The sequence below is a fragment of the Tursiops truncatus genome, chromosome 1, assembly GCF_011762595.2.
Source record: "Tursiops truncatus isolate mTurTru1 chromosome 1, mTurTru1.mat.Y, whole genome shotgun sequence".
NCBI lineage: Eukaryota > Metazoa > Chordata > Mammalia > Artiodactyla > Delphinidae > Tursiops > Tursiops truncatus.
In genome coordinates this window covers 76,518,759-76,536,422 of record NC_047034.1, presented here as the reverse complement: position 1 = coordinate 76,536,422, position 17,664 = coordinate 76,518,759, and the positions used below count along the sequence as shown (strand labels likewise).

The 17,664-nt window shown below is 50.1% G+C and overlaps 3 long non-coding RNA genes and 1 other non-coding gene across 5 annotated transcripts in view; 3 read left to right on the top strand and 1 right to left on the bottom strand.

Annotated features, from left to right (window-relative positions):
• LOC141279343 (uncharacterized) overlaps positions 1 to 10,478 on the top strand; it is a 25,814-nt gene extending 15,336 nt beyond the window's left edge. Inside the window, exon 3 of the long non-coding RNA XR_012333404.1 lies at positions 10,226 to 10,478. This is a non-coding gene — a long non-coding RNA (uncharacterized lncRNA). The remainder of the gene's footprint in view (positions 1 to 10,225) is intronic.
• LOC141279342 (uncharacterized) lies at positions 1,684 to 15,911 on the bottom strand. Of its 2 annotated transcripts, XR_012333401.1 has the most exons (6): positions 15,860 to 15,911; positions 5,314 to 5,353; positions 4,895 to 5,046; positions 2,470 to 4,294; positions 2,081 to 2,352; positions 1,684 to 1,980 (listed from the first exon to the last, which is right to left on the bottom strand). It is a non-coding gene; the product is annotated as an uncharacterized lncRNA (long non-coding RNA). The 2 variants fall into 2 exon arrangements; XR_012333400.1 differs by having other exon boundaries at positions 2,081 to 2,597.
• TRNAG-CCC (transfer RNA glycine (anticodon CCC)) lies at positions 7,610 to 7,680 on the top strand. The gene has a single exon. It is a non-coding gene; the product is annotated as a tRNA-Gly (tRNA).
• Positions 15,032 to 17,664, top strand: LOC141279341 (uncharacterized). Its single transcript, XR_012333399.1, has 3 exons — positions 15,032 to 15,504; positions 15,820 to 17,269; positions 17,370 to 17,664. It is a non-coding gene; the product is annotated as an uncharacterized lncRNA (long non-coding RNA).

Sequence of the window (17,664 nt, the reverse complement as noted above, 5' to 3'; positions counted from 1 at the left end):
CTTTTTGGAATGCATGCTTAAACAAAAGTGACTTCCACACTTCAAATATTTATCTGTGAACCTCCTCTTAGGCGCCACCACCTGTGCATTAAAAGTAAAATGGGTCCAACCTGGGGACTCTACCTGGGAAAGTGCAATTAATATTAAGGGGGTGGGTGAGAGAGAAATGAGACAGTCTCAACAGTGGTTGCTTCCCTTACTGCAGTGGTTTTCATGTATGCTCCACACCCGATCGATCAATCCTTTCCTCAAGTCCTTTCCTCCTTTTCTCAAGCAGTTGAGAAAAAGAATTCAGTGAGTTGCATCCTGGAAATGCATGGATTTCATGGCTAGGGAAGTTCAAGTATTCCCAAGTGGGAAGATTGGGGACTGCCTACTCACTGGTACCCGGGCCATCGTTGTCTGCTGTGTCTACTTGGTCTGGACTGGACAAGGGGACTCCACTCGCCTTCGCCAGCCAGGGGAAGGACGCGGTTCCAGAGGCGGTCAACTTCATGGTGACTCCAGATCCTGAGGCCTCATAGGATTTTTCTTCACTTTCCCTCTCATGTCTCTTCTGCCTGCCCAATAAGAGAGGATTCACTGCCTTTCTCTCTGTCAGGACCCATTTGGGTGTCCCTTGTGGACAGGACTGAAGTGGGCCTCTGGTTCCCCCTAGGTGTCCCTCCTGGCTTGGGCGTCTCCGGAGCCTAGGCTGGCCCAATACGGAACCCCTGGCTGGTGGGACCGCGGGGAGCCCAGAAGGCTACACTAGCGGTGGTGGAGGTGCGAGCTCCAGGTGGCAGGCGCCAGTCAAACCCTATTCTTCCCCGTGCACCTCCTCCTCGGGGATGCACGGGGCAGCTGGAATAAAGCGGCCCCTAAAACTTCTCTGCCGACTGAATCCAAAGAGGCATGAAGTCCCAGAAGCAGGGAGAGGAACCTCACTGAGCAGACTCAGACTTCTTCCTGGCTGCCTCTCCTGGGCAGGCTCAAAAGAAGCTGATGTCGAGGATGGAACCAAAGAAAAGGCTTCATGGCAGAAAACCCTGCGATCTCGAGAGACATGAAAGTCTTAAATCCTAACGTCTAGATGAGCAGGGGGCCAAGTTGAAATCCACCCCTGTGCCCTGAACAGGAGAGTCATCTGCATGAGTTCAGAGGCCAGGAACAGGAGCGAATGTGCACATCTCTGGTTCTCAAACGGGGGTGATTTGGGCTCCCACCCTCACCCCTGGACCCCTCTGTGACACTGGGCCTTGTCTGGACACATTTTTTATTGTTAAGACTGGGGGAAGGGGGACGGAGAGTTTCCACTTGGCATCCAGTCAGTAGAAGCCAGGAGTGTCACTAAACATGCTTCGGTCCTCAGGCGGAGCCCTCCCCCACAAAAAATGATCCCGTCCAAAATACCAACACTGTGGAGGTTGAGAAACCCCGGTGTAGATCAGTGTCCACACACTTGAGAGACGAGAAAACATGAATTCCTGACTACTGGGATGTGGGGTCTGAGGAAAACCGTGGCATCAGAGAGAACTCCAAGATCGCTGACCTGGGTATAGAGAACGATGGAGTTGGCATTGACTAAGGTGGGAAAACTGCAGGTGCACCAGGTTGTAAGGGGGAAGATCTGTTATCAAATGGCACTCGGGTCCTCTGGCCCATCGCACAGCAAAGCCAATCAACGGACACCAGGTAGTGGTAAGGAAAGTACAGCGTTTATTGCAGGGTGCCCGAGCAAGGAGAACGGGCAGCTAAAGCTCAAAAGACCCAAAATCCTGGATGGCTTTCAGGACAGTGTATTTAAAGGCAGTGTGAGGGAGAGGGTCTCAGGGTGCGTGATCAGCTTCCACACAGTTCTCTGGCTGGTTGATGGTGAGGTAACAAGGTGAAGTTTCAGGAATCAACATCATCAATCTTCTGGCTCTAACTGGTCCAGGGTCTATGTGCTTGTGGTCAGCAGTTTCCATCTGGTGGGGAATCTGGGTTCTGTAAAAACCACTTGGGAATGTGCATCAAAGAGTGTTATCTATGTCCTTCAGGGAGGAACTACAGGTCCCGTGGCTCTGCTATATGACTGATATATTGTGAAAATTCTTACCAGTTCTCCTGCCCGACTGCTGTTCTTTGTTTCTGCATGTTTTCATTCCTCTAATCATTAATTCTTGGGTCAGACTTTTTGCAACTCAGGGAAGGCTCAGGAGACTGAAGTTTTTCTTTACGGAGAGCTGGGGACACGATGGGATGGGTTAACCGACAAAGCCCATCCGGGGATTGCTCGGCTTTAGATCCGGAATCCAATTTAGCGCCTTGGAGCCTGGCTGAAAAGGGTTTTCCATCCAAGCCGTCTCCGTTGCTGCATCTGCCTGAGTCCTTTTGGAAAATGGAGATGCCGGCTCTCGGTGCGTGGCCCCTTCTCACCCCGGGCACATTCCCTCCCGCCTCCTCCCGGCCACCGTGCCCCTCGCACGCTCCCCGGGCCTCGCTGACCTTCTCTCCACACGCGGCCACCTCACAAAGACGCGTCACAAGGCTAGTTCTCAAGGCGAGGTGCGGCTGGGATGAGGCAACTCGCTCGGGACTTGCGGATCCGGCAGGCCCCGCGGGCGTTCGGGCTCCTTTTTTGGAGGAAGCACGGAGGGAACGGCCTTAGGGAACGATTTCTGCAACGACGGATGACCCCTCCGGAAGACTCAAGGCCTTCCAGAGCAAAGGGAAAAGGTCACTGTAGTCAGCAGCACGAGAAAAGCCATCCACCAGCAGCTCCCTGGTGGTCCCGTGGCTAGGATTCGGCGCTTTCACCGCCGCGACCGGCTCGGGTTCGACTCCCGGTCAGGGAAACCTTTTGGGCAGCTTTCCATCCCCTGAATTGTGTTGCGGCGTGTGCCCCACACCGAGGAAAACCAGAGTGGCCGATTCCCAGGGCACCTAGGTCGTTCTCATCTCCAGGGCAGCCCTACCCCACCCGCGCCCGCACAGCGCCACATCCCCTCATCTCCACCGCACAAGTGGCTTTCCAGGGCCTCCGAGCATCTTGCTCAGGTTTACACAGCCCTGCAGAGGTTCAACTCCCTGTGGGGTTCAAACCCACGCCCGTTGCCACCCGGGGCGTAGGTCGAGTTCTGAATAACCGAGAGAGGCCAAGCCGAGTCTTGGTGTTAGTATCAATAGATGCCCTGGATGAAATGCTTATTAGGCGCTCGGCAGAGGTGCCTGGAGGCGATATCCACGAGGGTTGAGAGGAAGGTGAGCGCTGGGTCGGATCCTGGTGGTTGTTCCACTTGTAGATTAAGCGGCGTAGGGAGTTAACATCATTTAACTGACGTAACAAAGGCAGCAGGTGAAGTATGCGCAGAATGGAAAATTGTAACACTGCTGCCGTAAGCAGAAGGTAGGAGTAAAAATCAACACCGCTACGTCAAAACGATGCTACCCACCACAATCAAGTCCCACCGTTTCTACAATGGCTGTTGCATTTATACCCTGCACACTCTCCCAGGCACTGGGTGCGTTTTCCCTTTTCCCTTCGACGCTCACTCCGAAGACCTGTTGGGATAAATGTTGCGTCCACTGTAAGGCAACAGGAGAGAGAGCGAGAGCGTGGCAGGTGCTGCGGACGGAGCCTCAGAGGCAGCAGGTGGCGTGTGTAGATGATGAGACAGCGCAATGGCTGCGGGTCGGTGGGTTGGGCGCCACTGCTGAAAGGCGGTCAGTCTTGTAGGCCGGGAAGTGGGATCTCCTGTGTGTTGGGTAGGCGGGAGTGGGCGATCGGTGGCTTTTCGCAGGTCGGTTTTTAAGAACAGCGAGGGGAGGGGAGGGCAGGGTGTTGACCGTGCCTGCGGGGTGCATGCTCATAGTTACCGGGCACGGGAGAGACTGTGGTCACGAAGGTAGTTTTCCCAGGACGAGGCTCGTCTACTGCACTGGGGCGTGCTGATGTAGGGATTTGTGCTAATGAGAGATTGCGTTCGTGCTCTCCCCTGATACCTCTCGGTTCATGACAGACGACGTCTCTTCCGTGGTGTCTCGCTGCGCTCCGCTCCCCGGGCGCAGGGCGAGAGGCGCAGCCCCAGCCAGCGCTCCACAGCTTGGGAAATCGGGTCTGCACCCGCATCTTCCGGGCTCTCCTGTTTCGTGACCTAAGTGTATGGATGGGTCCTATTCTTGAGCCACGCCTCCTGTCTGTTCACAGGTGCTGGACGTGCCTTCTCCTCTAGCCCGCTTCCGGCCACGCGCGTGTGTGTGCGCGCGCTGGGACCCGCCCACTGGGCCCCGCTCTGGTCTGGGCAGTTCCCACAGGCTGGCCGACAGGCATCTGTAGGAGAAAGGCCACGCGGCCGCGGTGTTGCGAAAACGTGGGTACGTTGCCCGAAGGTCTCGCGCTCCACAGTCCCCTGGGGGCCAGATCGGAAAGAGGCAACCCTTCCAGGAACAAGGAGGCCCGAGGCCTGCCTTCGCAAGGAGGCTCCCGGAGCCGGTGCGCAGTATCCTTGCCTGGGCTAGCCAGCCCTTCTGGCCTTCCACCCGGCCTCGCCTTTCTCCTTGTCCTCTTCCGCCCCAGCCGTGTTCCTGCGGAGAGTTAGCGCTCCCTCCACCCGCCCCTCGGCGCCCCCCGCCCTCCCCACCCCACCCCACCCCACCCCACCTCATCCCACCCCAGCCCTCAGAAATGATCTAGCTGCCTCTCCGGTGCTTACGGCGGGAGTTGGATCAGTGTTTTCCTGCAACGGGAGGAGAGAGAACCTGCGGCGGCAGGAGGCAACCCGTTCCCTTGCTGGTTCTCTGGGCTCAGCCCATCGAGGGGACTAGCTCAGGGGCCTGGGTCTCGCGCGGCCCGAGGAGCCGGCCAAGTTGGCGTCTCTCCCACTGCTCCTCAACGGGAACAGCAGGAATATCCTGTGGGGTCCACTCTTACCCAGAAGAGGCACCCGGGAAATCATCCAACACAAGGCCGGACGCTGCGCGATGGACCACTTGGGAGCAACGCTTCCGTCGGTCTGTCCTTCCCTCCTAGGGCTTTGGGGAGCGGAGAAATCATCTAGGACGACGCGCTCTTCAGCGTCCTGTCTGAGACAAAAGAGGGAAGGAGGGTGTCTTCCAAGAAGGCAGCAGCGCCGAAGCCTGTGGTCGCAGAGAGGCCTGTGGATCAAGGGCGCCCTCTCTCGACCAGGGTTATCCAGCTGCTGCGGAAAACTCACCTGGCTGAGGCCCCCTCCTCCGCCTCCTCCCCATCTTCCGCCTCCTCTGCCCGCCCCTCCTTCGCCTTCCCCTCCTCCTCCCCCCCTTCCTCTTCCCCCATCTTGTTTTCTATCCTGGGGTTCCTTGAGTGCCTACCTTCCTTTGTGCCAGAGGACCTCTCACCTCCGCCGGAGGGCTGCAAAACATACAAACAAAGAAACAAAACCAAAAACATATCCTGTTGAGGGCAATTTCTTAAAGTCTTCTTGGGAATTAACTAAATGGGCACACTTGCCATTTGCCTCCCTTTACCGCCGTCCCCTCTAGTGAAAACTAAGAACGACACAAGTTGCCCTCAACAGGATTTTTTTTTTTTTTTTTTTGCAGCCATGCAATACCGTGAAGAGAGCATGTTTTTGAAGCTCCAAGTGTGTCTGCTGGATCTCTGCGGTTTGGAATACTTGAAACTGAAACCATTGTTACTATTATCCTTTCTCCTATCCTATTCTTGGGCTATATCGCACTTGGAGTGGGGATGAAGAAATGAAGGTCACTGAAGGACTGTAGCTGTGACGGGAGGGGCCTCAGGGGCCCAGGGAGGGGGACGTTTCTGGGGAGGAAATCGTGCGGAGATGCAGGAAGTTGCGGAGTGGGGCCTCTGACCTTGGTACGCCTGAGTTTACCGGTCTTGGTATAATTCAGGACAAGGAACGACCTGTCTATGCCAAGGATATTGCCCATGGAAAAGGGGAGAGGCAACCGAAGAAAAGCAAGCATTGGCCTGGAATCAAACCCGGTTCTACCGCATGGGAGGTGAGAATTCTACCCTTGAGCCACCAACGTTTCCACCTGTGCAGCTCGACTAGGATTCCTCTGGAAGAGGCTCGGGAAGGACTTTGAAAAGAGTTCTGAAAACAACAGGCCTCTTTGGTAGACATGCAGAACAAACTAAAAAACGAACAAACAAGAAAATACCCAGAGCAAAAGCTTGCATAGGAGGCTTACGTCAGGCAATACCATCAAGCTGTGACTTTCACATCAAAATACTGCGGGCTTCATTTCCTCACTGACGATGCAGTCATTCTCTTTGCTCCCCCCCCCCCCCCCCATCGCTTGGTGCCTCCCAAACCTGTCGAGGCAGAGGGTGGTGTGTGATGCTGACAGGGAACTCACTGGTGTGTTGAGTTTTAGCATTTGTGACTCTGAGACGCATAGGGGGCATGGATTTGTGATTTAGGAGTTGTGAGTGGAAAGTGCAGGTTTGTAGTTTAGAAAGGGGTGTGGGAATACATGTAGATCTGGTCGATGTAGTTGGTAAATGAAAGCATGATGGCCAGAGCTGGCGTGTGTCTTTGGTGTTGGGCAGAGGGCAGATAGAGCCAAAGGTCTTCAGGGTCAAGGAGATGGTTGTTTTCCTTGTTGAGTTCAAGTTTCTGACTCAGCCTCCACCTAGCTTGGCTTCTCAGCAAGAGAAGCATGACTGCACGTCTGCAGCTCCTATCTTTCAGAAAGGCATAATGGTTCCTAAGTCCCAACATGTGGGGGAGCCCCCCCGCCAGGTTCCTTTCTTCAGTGTAATTTCCCCCAGGAAAAATTGGGAAAGAAATCTCTCTGTATTTCAATTTCATCAAAGGACCAATATGTTAACCTCGACACTATTCTAAAAATTAGTCTGCTCCTTATATAACCAAAACACCAAAGCCTACGTCCCACATGCATCTCAGAGTCACGAATGCTAAAACTCAGCACAACACAGAGTCCCGTTTGGGAGATTAGATTCTCCCATATAATCAAACATTGGTTGCAAACAATAGTAATTAACCTTTTAATAATTATGAAATATCACATCCTTCCAAATGCTTTGAACACCTTAAAAAGCAGACGCATACTATTGTTATAACGGTTACAAAAATGACTCACTATTCTTGTACAAAACAACGGTGTGTTTCTTCGTTACCTCTCTTTTGATTCTGGCCCTTTCCTTCTTCTCATTCCAGTCTAATTCTGCTTCTGTTTCTTATTTCTTGCCTGGATGAGAATTTCACTTGCTTAACCTAGCAAGTTGGATTATTTTCTCAGACTCTCTAAGGTAAGAGTTTGAGGTTGAGAGTTGCAGGTATAGGGTCATAAACAAGGGATCTGGATGAATTTCCGATGTTTTTTCGGCAGGGGTCTGTTGTACGGTTAGAAAGAGCCTTTTTCAGAGTTGTGGTGTGAGCTGACGAAGCCGATATTTTGATATTTTCATTTGAATGTTCCCACTTCATGCTGTTGCCTGCTTGTAGGCCTTTTTCGCAAGGCTTTGTTCCGAGTGCCTGTCGGTCTGTGAGCTCTGTCTTTCAAAGACAACGCTGTAGGCCCATTTTGGAACCTCTTTGTTTTGCCGCCGCGGGTCCCTCGGTCGCCCTGGAGATGCTTTCTGGAGAGCCGTCAGAGGCTTGCACGGAAAGGGGCATTGGTGGTTCAGTGGTAGAATTCTCGCCTCCCATGCGGGAGACCCGGGTTCGATTCCCGGCCAGTGCAGAGTGTCTCCTCTCGATCCCTTTTCCGGCCCAGACTTTTCACCCTTGGTTTTTGCCTGCTGCACACACAAGTCCAATGACGTCGTAGTTCTGGCCACAAGGAGTACGAAGATGAGAATTAACACCCGAAGGCAGTCCTGAGCGGAAGACGTTAAGGAGCGTCTGAATGGGGACTTTGCAGAGCCCTGGGGCTGTGAGGGAGTACGATACGGCAGCAACCACCTCGCTGGCCAGTCGGTACCTTTTTACCTGCAAGTGTCCTCCACCTCCTACTCATCCTCCTTCTCCTGGCCCACTTCCTCCCCTCCTTATCCCCCTCTTCCCTTCCCCTCTCCTTCTCCTTCTCCTTCCCTTTCCCCTCTCTCTCCCTCCCCCTCTTCCCCTCCCCCTCCTCTTTCTCCTTCGCCATCTGTAATGTTCCCTCATTGGGATTTCACTTCTAGTATCCCTTATTCGTTATGAACTTGAGCACCATTACATATTTGTTAACCATTTGGATTTTCTCTTATAGGTTCTCCCCCACCCCCATCCCCACCCTCAAGACCTTGGTGATTTTCCTACAGGTCTTTTTTTCTTGTTTTGTAAGAATTTATTAAATATCTTCAGTACCAGTTGATTATGCTGACTGCAAGGACATTCGCTCAAGTTGTGACGTGTCTTTTTTACTCTTTAGTCTGTGGTTTGATGAACAGAGATGCTTGATGTAGTCCAATTGATCAGTCTTCGTTAAGAACTGGTCTTTTTTTCCTACATTTTATGATATATTCTTATTAGTTATCCATTATACATATTAGTGTATGTATGTCAATCCCAATCGCCCAATTCATCACACCACCACCCCACCCCCTGCCGCTTTCCCCCCTTGCTGTCCATACGTTTGTTCTCTACAGCCGTGTCTCTATTTCTGCCCTGCAAACCGGTTCATCTGTACCATTTTTCTAGGTTCCACATATATGCGTTAATATACGATATTTGTTTTTCTCTTTCTGACTTACTTCACTCTGTATGACAGTGTCTAGATCCACCCACGTCTCTACAAATGACCCAGTTTCGTTCCTTTTTATGGCTGAGTAATATTCCATTGTATATATCCATTCTTTATCCATTCATCTGTCCATGGGCATTTAGGTTGCTTCCATGACCTGGCTATTGTAGATAGAGCTGCAGTGAACACTGGGGTGCATGTGTCTTTTTGAATTATGGTTTTCTCTGGGTTTATGCCCAGTAGTGGGATTGCTGGGTCATGTGGTAATTCTATTTTTAGTTTTTTAAGGAAACTCCATACTGAAGAATTGGTCTTTTTATCTTATTTTTAAACTCCTTGCTTACCCCTGAGATCATGGAAATACCCTGCTATATAACACCAACTAAAATCATTTTAGGTTTCATTTCACATTGAAATGATTTTGGTTACTGTGGAGGTAGGAGTCACCTTTCATTCCCCTGTCCCCTCCCCAGTGCATGTGATTGAACTGTGTGGTATAATTGTTGAACATTTAAAATGTTTTTAATACCTTTGTTTCTTGAATCCTCAATTTAATCCAATTGAATCCTCCAATTTAATCTGATTTTAAAATATTTGTATATACCAAATAAACTCAATTCTCTTAATAATTCTAGTAATTCACCTTTCATCCATGTAAATAATTATAGTAGTCATTTTTCATTTTCACTTCTTATACCTTTTCTCTTTTCTTGCCTTTCCTCACTGGCTAAGATCTCCATCACAATGGTGAAAAGATGTGGTCAGAGTGAGGCCTATTTGTCTGATTCCTGAGGGTTCCTGATTGGTAACGGGGGTGGGGGGCTGGGAGCCAGGGGTTTATTACCCACTATAATGTTTGCTGAAGGTTTCTTGTTTGTTTTTGTTTCAGAAGCTACCCTTAGCAGATTAGTGCTGTTCTCTTCTAGCCTATTATGCTAAAGGGTTTTTTTTTCAAAGTTAAATCAATGGTGAATTTTTTCAAATACCTCTTCTGTTTTAGTGATTATGATTTCCCTCCTCTACGTTGTTAATGTGGTGAGTTAGATTAATTTATTCTCTAATGATAATCAACTGTTTTCCCAGGATAAGACCTATTTTTCACAATTAAAAAATGTATTGCTGGATTCAGTATTTTTTTTAACATTGCAGCAATAAGACAGGTCTGTAATTTATATTTTTCACATTGCCTTTGTGGGGGGGTTGTTGGCTTCAACATAAACTCATAAAAAAAAGTTGAAGAAATGTGCCATCTTTTAATTCTTTTAGAATTTGTTTGCTTTGGAGTCATTTCTTCTAATGAACTTTTTTTTGGTCCTGGAGCTTTCTTTGAAGGAAGATTTAAAAATTCTGATTTAAAAAATGTAATGCTTGTAGGACTAGTCCATTTTATTTCCCTAAACTCACTATTGGAATATGTTCATTTCCCCTAATTTTTTAATCAGTTGTCATATATGTGTTTATGATATTCATTTATCATTTCCTTATGTCTTCGAGTTCAGTAGTAATGGCTTCCTTCTTTCCTCTCTTTTTTTTAAATCTATGTATATTTCTTTTTATTTAGAATTTCCACAAACCGTGAAATTGGGGTTTGAGATAACTTTTTTAGCTCTCAAGGATTTTGGAGACCTCTGCTGACATTTAAGAGCCGTACAATGCCTAAGAAGAGGCACTGGAAGTATTTAAGAAAACACTCTCCTGTGTCAGTCCCACATTCGCCTCCCACTCTGGGCTATTATTTCTTTAAAATATTTGTAAAAATTTAAAAAATTTCAAAACTACGAAAAGTACAAAAAATAAATATGCATCCCTCACCTAATTTTAAGTGATGTTATCCTTTTGCCATGTTCTTTTAAGAATTTTCATAAGAACTAAAAATATTGCAGATGTTGCTGAACTTCTCCTCACCTCCTTAATCACTTTACCCCATTCTCCCATTTCCCTTCTAGAAATAACCATCCTCCTGATGCTGGTGTGACATTTCTTTACATGTTTTGGTACATGACAATAAATGATTAAAGACATATATAATATATCCATCTATTTTTTTGTTTTAAGAATTTATATGAACACCATCATACTATGTCATCTTTTGTCACTTGATTTTTTTCACTCAACTTTGTTTTTCAGTTTTATCCATATTGATAGATAGAACTAGTTCATTCATCTTAATAGCTGTAGAACAGTCCACGGAAAGTATAAACCAGAGTTTATGTATCCTTTCCCCTCAGAGGACCATTGGGTAGTTTACATGTTTTTATAAGTACATGCAGTGCTTCAGTGAACCTTCTTGCACATGTCTTCAGAAGCACACGTGTGGGGGGCCTTCTTGCCTCTTAACAGTTTTATCAGTTTTGGTAGACTTTTCAAAGAGGCAACCACTTAGTTTTTCGCTTCTGTAAATTTACTTCTAATTCTTAAATTCCTGGTTTTCTACATAATTTCTGCACTTATCTGCTTCTGTTGTTGTTGTTATCCTTTTTTGTAACTTTTTGAAGTGGAGATTTAGCTCACTAGCGATCAGTCCTGATTTTCATAATTTACATTTAAATCTGTGTATTGTCCTCTAAAGACCGGTTTAGCTGCACCTTGTGTGTATACACAGTATTTTCCATTTTGTTTGATTCAGAATATTTTCTAATTTTCATTTTCATGTCTGCTTTGATACAAGTGTCGACAAAAATTCTATTAACCATCAAGTTAAGAAGAAAAAACAGGATTTTATTGGAGTCAAACTGAGGATTATAACCTGGCAGAGAGACTCTCAGAAGCTCTGAGAACTGTTCTGCCTGTTAGAAGTGGAAGGCACAGTCATGTACATTACTGAGACAAAAGGTCATACATCCAAATGACATACTGACATTTTACATAAAGTTCACCAAAGATACATAGTCCAGGTAAGCATGTACAAAGCAAGCAGGAAGTCACTTGACCACTTACGAAGTTGGGAAAGAATGCTAATCTTTTAAGAAGTTACATTGCTAGTGTCTGAAGAAATGAGGGCGGGGGCGGGGGTGGGGTGAGGGGACAATCTCTGCAGTCAATGGGGCCTTCACATCTCTGAGGAGGTCTGGTTATAGTATAATGCAGATGCACTTTTGACATGTAAGTGGGGAGAGAGGAGGCCCAAGAGGACAGAGAGAGAGAGAGAGAGTTTTATGCTTAAATTTTCTCAACCTGCTTTAAAATATAAATTTCATGTCATCACAAGGATTGATAGAATTGTTAAAATTCCAGATGCATGAGATTTCGTTCTTATGTGTTAAAACTGAATTCTAGATGCTAATTGCTTCTCTTGATATGTTATTTGTGGATACCTCTACAGCCCTAGGATGAATATATTTTCCTCTGAATATAGTCTCCTCTGATAGACTCCTGGGGTTCGTTAGCAGCTGGGAAACAACACACAACAAGTTGATGTCTTATGGTTTCCCAGACTACCCAGGCTACGAGTACTCAAGGCTAAATCCGCTAGAGGTTGAGTCCGTGGCTACTATTTCTCATGAACTTTAAAACTTCCTTATTCTTTACACTGTTTGTGGCACCAAGGCTGCCTGGTCCAAAGAGCCCTGGGATTTGAAGGGGCAGGACTAGATCGGATGACCCTTACCCCTGAGGGCTTAAGACTTTGGGGTCCCACCTTAATGTAGGGAGGACCTCCTATAAGACTTCTCAAGTTAGCCTGGGATTAAAACTTGGCTTCTGTGTTCCTTGTGCCCAAACAGAAGATGAAATAAGCTATCTTGGCAATTCACCTCAGACTGTAAGCAGCTTTGAGGCTTCTTTTCCTTTTTTTTGCACTGGCATTGCACTGGCACCTGCAAGCGTTAGTGGCACGCTTGCCATCTACCTTGAGTCTATGCTTTTTAAAGCTACTGATGAAGCTTTAAAAAACAGAGAAACGGGGCTTCCCTGGTGGCACAGTGGTTGGGGGGGTCCGCCTGCCGATGCAGGGGACGTGGGTTCGTGCCCCGGTCCGGGAGGGTCCCGCGTGCCGCGGAGCGGCTGGCCCCGTGGGCTGTGGCCACTGGGCCTGCGCGTCCTGAGCCTGTGCTCCGCAGCGGGACAGGCCGCAGCGGTGGGAGGCCCGCATACCGCAAAAATAAACAAACAAACAAAAAATAAACAAACAACAACAAAAAGCCCTCTTCATTGAAATTGAAGTAGACTGTATTCTCTTACTTTGAAAACTATACCTTTATAATCACCAAGGATGAATTTAGAATTCCTGGACTTCTTGGAGTGACACACCAGAGAAATGAAGCATAGTGAGGCCCTCCACCACTGCTTGCCTACTGACCTGCTGGAACCAGGTTTTGTCCTGCACCTCCAACACGTCCATGCTACATCCACTAGCTCTCCCTAAAAGCAGCCTCTTGACACTGCACTGCCCACAAGCTCTAGGTCTGAGTACAAAAGGAAAAACACACACACACACACACACACACACACACACACACACACAAGTGACTTTTGCCCTCAGTTTGACAATGCCAAGAAGAAAGATCCAAAAATTTTACACATGAACTAAAAGACACTTGGGCAAGGGATTCTGGGATTCTTTGCACATTTTGGGAACGTCTCCTTGGTTCCATACAATCTTTGCCTAATGGAAGAAGGCACGGCCAGAAGAGGGCCACAGTGGGGCCCATGGCAGATCTCTTCTGCCCTGACTCCAACCACAATATTGGCTAGACCAGCATGTGAACAATGGTAGCATTAACATTCCCCAAGCAACAGTGGTGTTGCCAACCATTTTATTGGGAGGCTGTGACCTAAGAACAGAAGAAAACAAAGAGATCAGAATAGAGCACTGGGTGGAAAAATCTCTGTTTCAGCTAATCCGGGGTATTGTGCCAGTTGTCCACAGCCCTTGAACTGAGATGGTAACGAGCTACGGCAATTCGCCCCCCCCGGGGGTTTGATTGCTGGCAAAGTTTTGTAAAAGGTATTTAACATCAACAGATTGGCTACAGAGTGGATAAAAGAACAGTCTGTGTCCTACAGAATTGCCAATGATATATGGTAAGAATACTCTCCACACACTGTTTTTCATAATAAAATGGCAGAACCAATTTATTATTCAACAAGTATGTAAGGTTTAAATGTATATTAATATTTTCCAACAATGAAAACGCACTTGTTAAAAAAGAGACAATTCTGATGATTCAAATGATGTTACTGATAAAAATAAGAGGTCACCATTACTGAACATTCGTGGCACTGTTACACACAATTCCTTATTTGAAGCTCAGAACTACCCAAGGAAATGTTTAACCTGTGGTGGAGATGAGAGGTCCCTTGACACAAGGAAAGGTAGGCACTCAGGTAAGGTAGAAAACGAAGAAGGGGGAAGATGAAGGGGGTGAGGAGGAGGGGAAGACGAAAGAGGAGGAGGGGGAGGGGTCGGGAGGAGAAAGGGGAGGAGGGGGAAGAGGAGAAAGAGGAGGAGGGGAGGAGGGGAAGAGGGGAGGAGGAGGAGGGGAAGGAGGAAGGGGAGGTGGAGAGGAGGGGGAAGAGGAGGCCTCAGCCAGGTGAGTTTTCCGCAGCAGCCGGATAACCCTGGTCGAGAGAGGGCGCCCTTGATCCACAGGCCTCTCTGCGACCACAGGCTTCGGCGCTGCTGCCTTCTTGGAAGACACCCTCCTTCCCTCTTTTGTCTCAGACAGGACGCTGAAGAGCGCGTCGTCCTAGATGATTTCTCCGCTCCCCAAAGCCCTAGGAGGGAAGGACAGACCGACGGAAGCGTTGCTCCCAAGTGGTCCATCACGCAGCGTCCGGCCTTGTGTTGGATGATTTCCCGGGTGCCTCTTCTGGGTAAGAGTGGACCCCACAGGATATTCCTGCTGTTCCCGTTGAGGAGCAGTGGGAGAGACGCCAATTTGGCCGGCTCCTCGGGCCGCGCGAGACCCAGGCCCCTGAGCTAGTCCCCTCGATGGGCTGAGCCCAGAGAACCAGCAAGGGAACGGGTTACCTCCTGCCACCGCAGGTTCTCCCTCCTCCCGTTGCAGGAAAACACTGATCCAACTCCCGCCGTAAGCACCGGAGAGGCAGCTAGACCATTTCTGAGGGCTGGTGGGGGGGGTGGGGGCGGGGAGCGCCGGGGGCGGTGGAGGGAGCGCTAACTCTCCGCAGGAACACGGCTGGGGTGGAAGAGGAGAAGGCGGAAGGCCAGGACGGGTGGAAGGCCAGAAGGGCTGGCTAGCCCAGGCAAGGATACTGCGCACCGGCTCCGGGAGCCTCTTTGCGAAGGCAGGCCTCGGGCCTCCTTGTTCCTGGAAGGGTTGCCTCTTTCCGATCTGGCCCCCAGGGGACTGTGGAGCGCGAGACCTTCGGGCAACGTACCCACGCTTTCGCAACACCGCGGCCGCGTGGCCTTTCTCCTACAGATGCCTGTCGGCCAGCCTGCGGGAACTGCCCAGACCAGAGCGGGGCCCAGTGGGCGGGTCCCGGCGCGCGCACACACACGCGTGTGGCCGGAAGCGGGCTAGAGGAGAAGGCACGTCCAGCACCTGTGAACAGACAGGAGGCGTGGCTCAAGAATAGGACCCATCCATACACTTAGGTCACGAAACAGGAAAGCCCGGAAGATGCGGGTGCAGACCCGATTTCCCAAGCTGTGGAGCGCTGGCTGGGGCTGCGCCTCTCGCCCTGCGCCCGGGGAGCGGAGCGCAGCGAGACACCACGGAAGAGACGTCGTCTGTCATGAACCGAGAGGTATCAGGGGAGAGCACGAACGCAATCTCTCATTAGCACAAATCCCTACATCAGCACGCCCCAGTGCAGTAGACAAGCCTCGTCCTGGGAAAACTACCTTCGTGACCACAGTCTCTCCCGTGCCCGGTAACTATGAGCATGCACCCCGCAGGCACGGTCAACACCCTGCCCTCCCCTCCCCTCGCTGTTCTTAAAAACCGACCTCCGAAAAGCCACCGATCGCCCACTCCCGCCTACCCAACACACAGGAGATCCCACTTCCCGGCCTACAAGACTGACCGCCTTTCAGCAGTGGCGCCCAACCCACCGACCCGCAGCCATTGCGCTGTCTCATCATCTACACACGCCACCTGCTGCCTCTGAGGCTCCGTCCGCAGCACCTGCCACGCTCTCGCTCTCTCTCCTGTTGCCTTACAGTGGACGCAACATTTATCCCAACAGGTCTTCGGAGTGAGCGTCGAAGGGAAAAGGGAAAACGCACCCAGTGCCGGGGAGAGTGTGCAGGGTATAAATGCAACAGCCATTGTAGAAACGGTGGGACTTGATTGTGGTGGGTAGCATCGTTTTGACGTAGCGGTGTTGATTTTTACTCCTACCTTCTGCTTACGGCAGCAGTGTTACAATTTTCCATTCTGCGCATACTTCACCTGCTGCCTTTGTTACGTCAGTTAAATGATGTTAACTCCCTACGCCGCTTAATCTACAAGTGGAACAACCACCAGGATCCGACCCAGCGCTCACCTTCCTCTCAACCCTCGTGGATATCGCCTCCAGGCACCTCTGCCGAGCGCCTAATAAGCATTTCATCCAGGGCATCTATTGATACTAACACCAAGACTCGGCTTGGCCTCTCTCGGTTATTCAGAACTCAACATGACCTGCGCCCCGGCTGGCAACGGGCGTGGGTTTGAACCCCACAGGGAGTTGAACCTCTGCAGGGCTGTGTAAACCTGAGCAAGATGCTCGGAGGCCCTGGAAAGCCACTTGTGCGGTGGAGATGAGGGGATGTGGCGCTGTGCGGGCGCGGGTGGGGTAGGGCTGCCCTGGAGATGAGAACGACCTAGGTGCCCTGGGAATCGGCCACTCTGGTTTTCCTCGGTGTGGGGCACACGCCGCAACACAATTCAGGGGATGGAAAGCTGCCCAAAAGGTTTCCCTGACCGGGAGTCGAACCCGAGCCGGTCGCGGCGGTGAAAGCGCCGAATCCTAGCCACGGGACCACCAGGGAGCTGCTGGTGGATGGCTTTTCTCGTGCTGCTGACTACAGTGACCTTTTCCCTTTGCTCTGGAAGGCCTTGAGTCTTCCGGAGGGGTCATCCGTCGTTGCAGAAATCGTTCCCTAAGGCCGTTCCCTCCGTGCTTCCTCCAAAAAAGGAGCCCGAACGCCCGCGGGGCCTGCCGGGTCCGCAAGTCCCGAGCGAGTTGCCTCATCCCGGCCGCACCTAGCCTTGAGAACTAGCCTTGTGACGCGTCTTTGTGAGGTGGCCGCGTGTGGAGAGAAGGTCAGCGAGGCCCGGGGAGCGTGCGAGGGGCACGGTGGCCGGGAGGAGGCGGGAGGGAATGTGCCCGGGGTGAGAAGGGGCCACGCACCGAGAGCCGGCATCTCCATTTTCCAAAAGGACTCAGGCAGATGCAGCAACGGAGACGGCTTGGATGGAAAACCCTTTTAAGCCAGGCTCCAAGGCGCTAAATTGGATTCCGGATCTAAAGCCGAGCAATCCCCGGATGGGCTTTGTCGGTTAACCCATCCCATCGTGTCCCCAGCTCTCCGTAAAGAAAAACTTCAGTCTCCTGAGCCTTCCCTGAGTTGCAAAAAGTCTGACCCAAGAATTAATGATTAGAGGAATGAAAACATGCAGAAACAAAGAACAGCAGTCGGGCAGGAGAACTGGTAAGAATTTTCACAATATATCAGTCATATAGCAGAGCCACGGGACCTGTAGTTCCTCCCTGAAGGACATAGATAACACTCTTTGATGCACATTCCCAAGTGGTTTTTACAGAACCCAGATTCCCCACCAGATGGAAACTGCTGACCACAAGCACATAGACCCCAGAGCAGTTAGAGCCAGAAGATTGATGATGTTGATTCCTGAAACTTCACCTTGTTACCTCACCATCAACCAGCCAGAGAACTGTGTGGAAGCTGATCACGCACCCTGAGACTCTCTCCCTCACACTGCCTTTAAATACACTGTCCTGAAAGCCATACAGGATTTTGGGTCTTTTGAGCTTTAGCTGCCCGTTCTCCTTGCTCGGGCACCCTGCAATAAACGCTGTACTTTC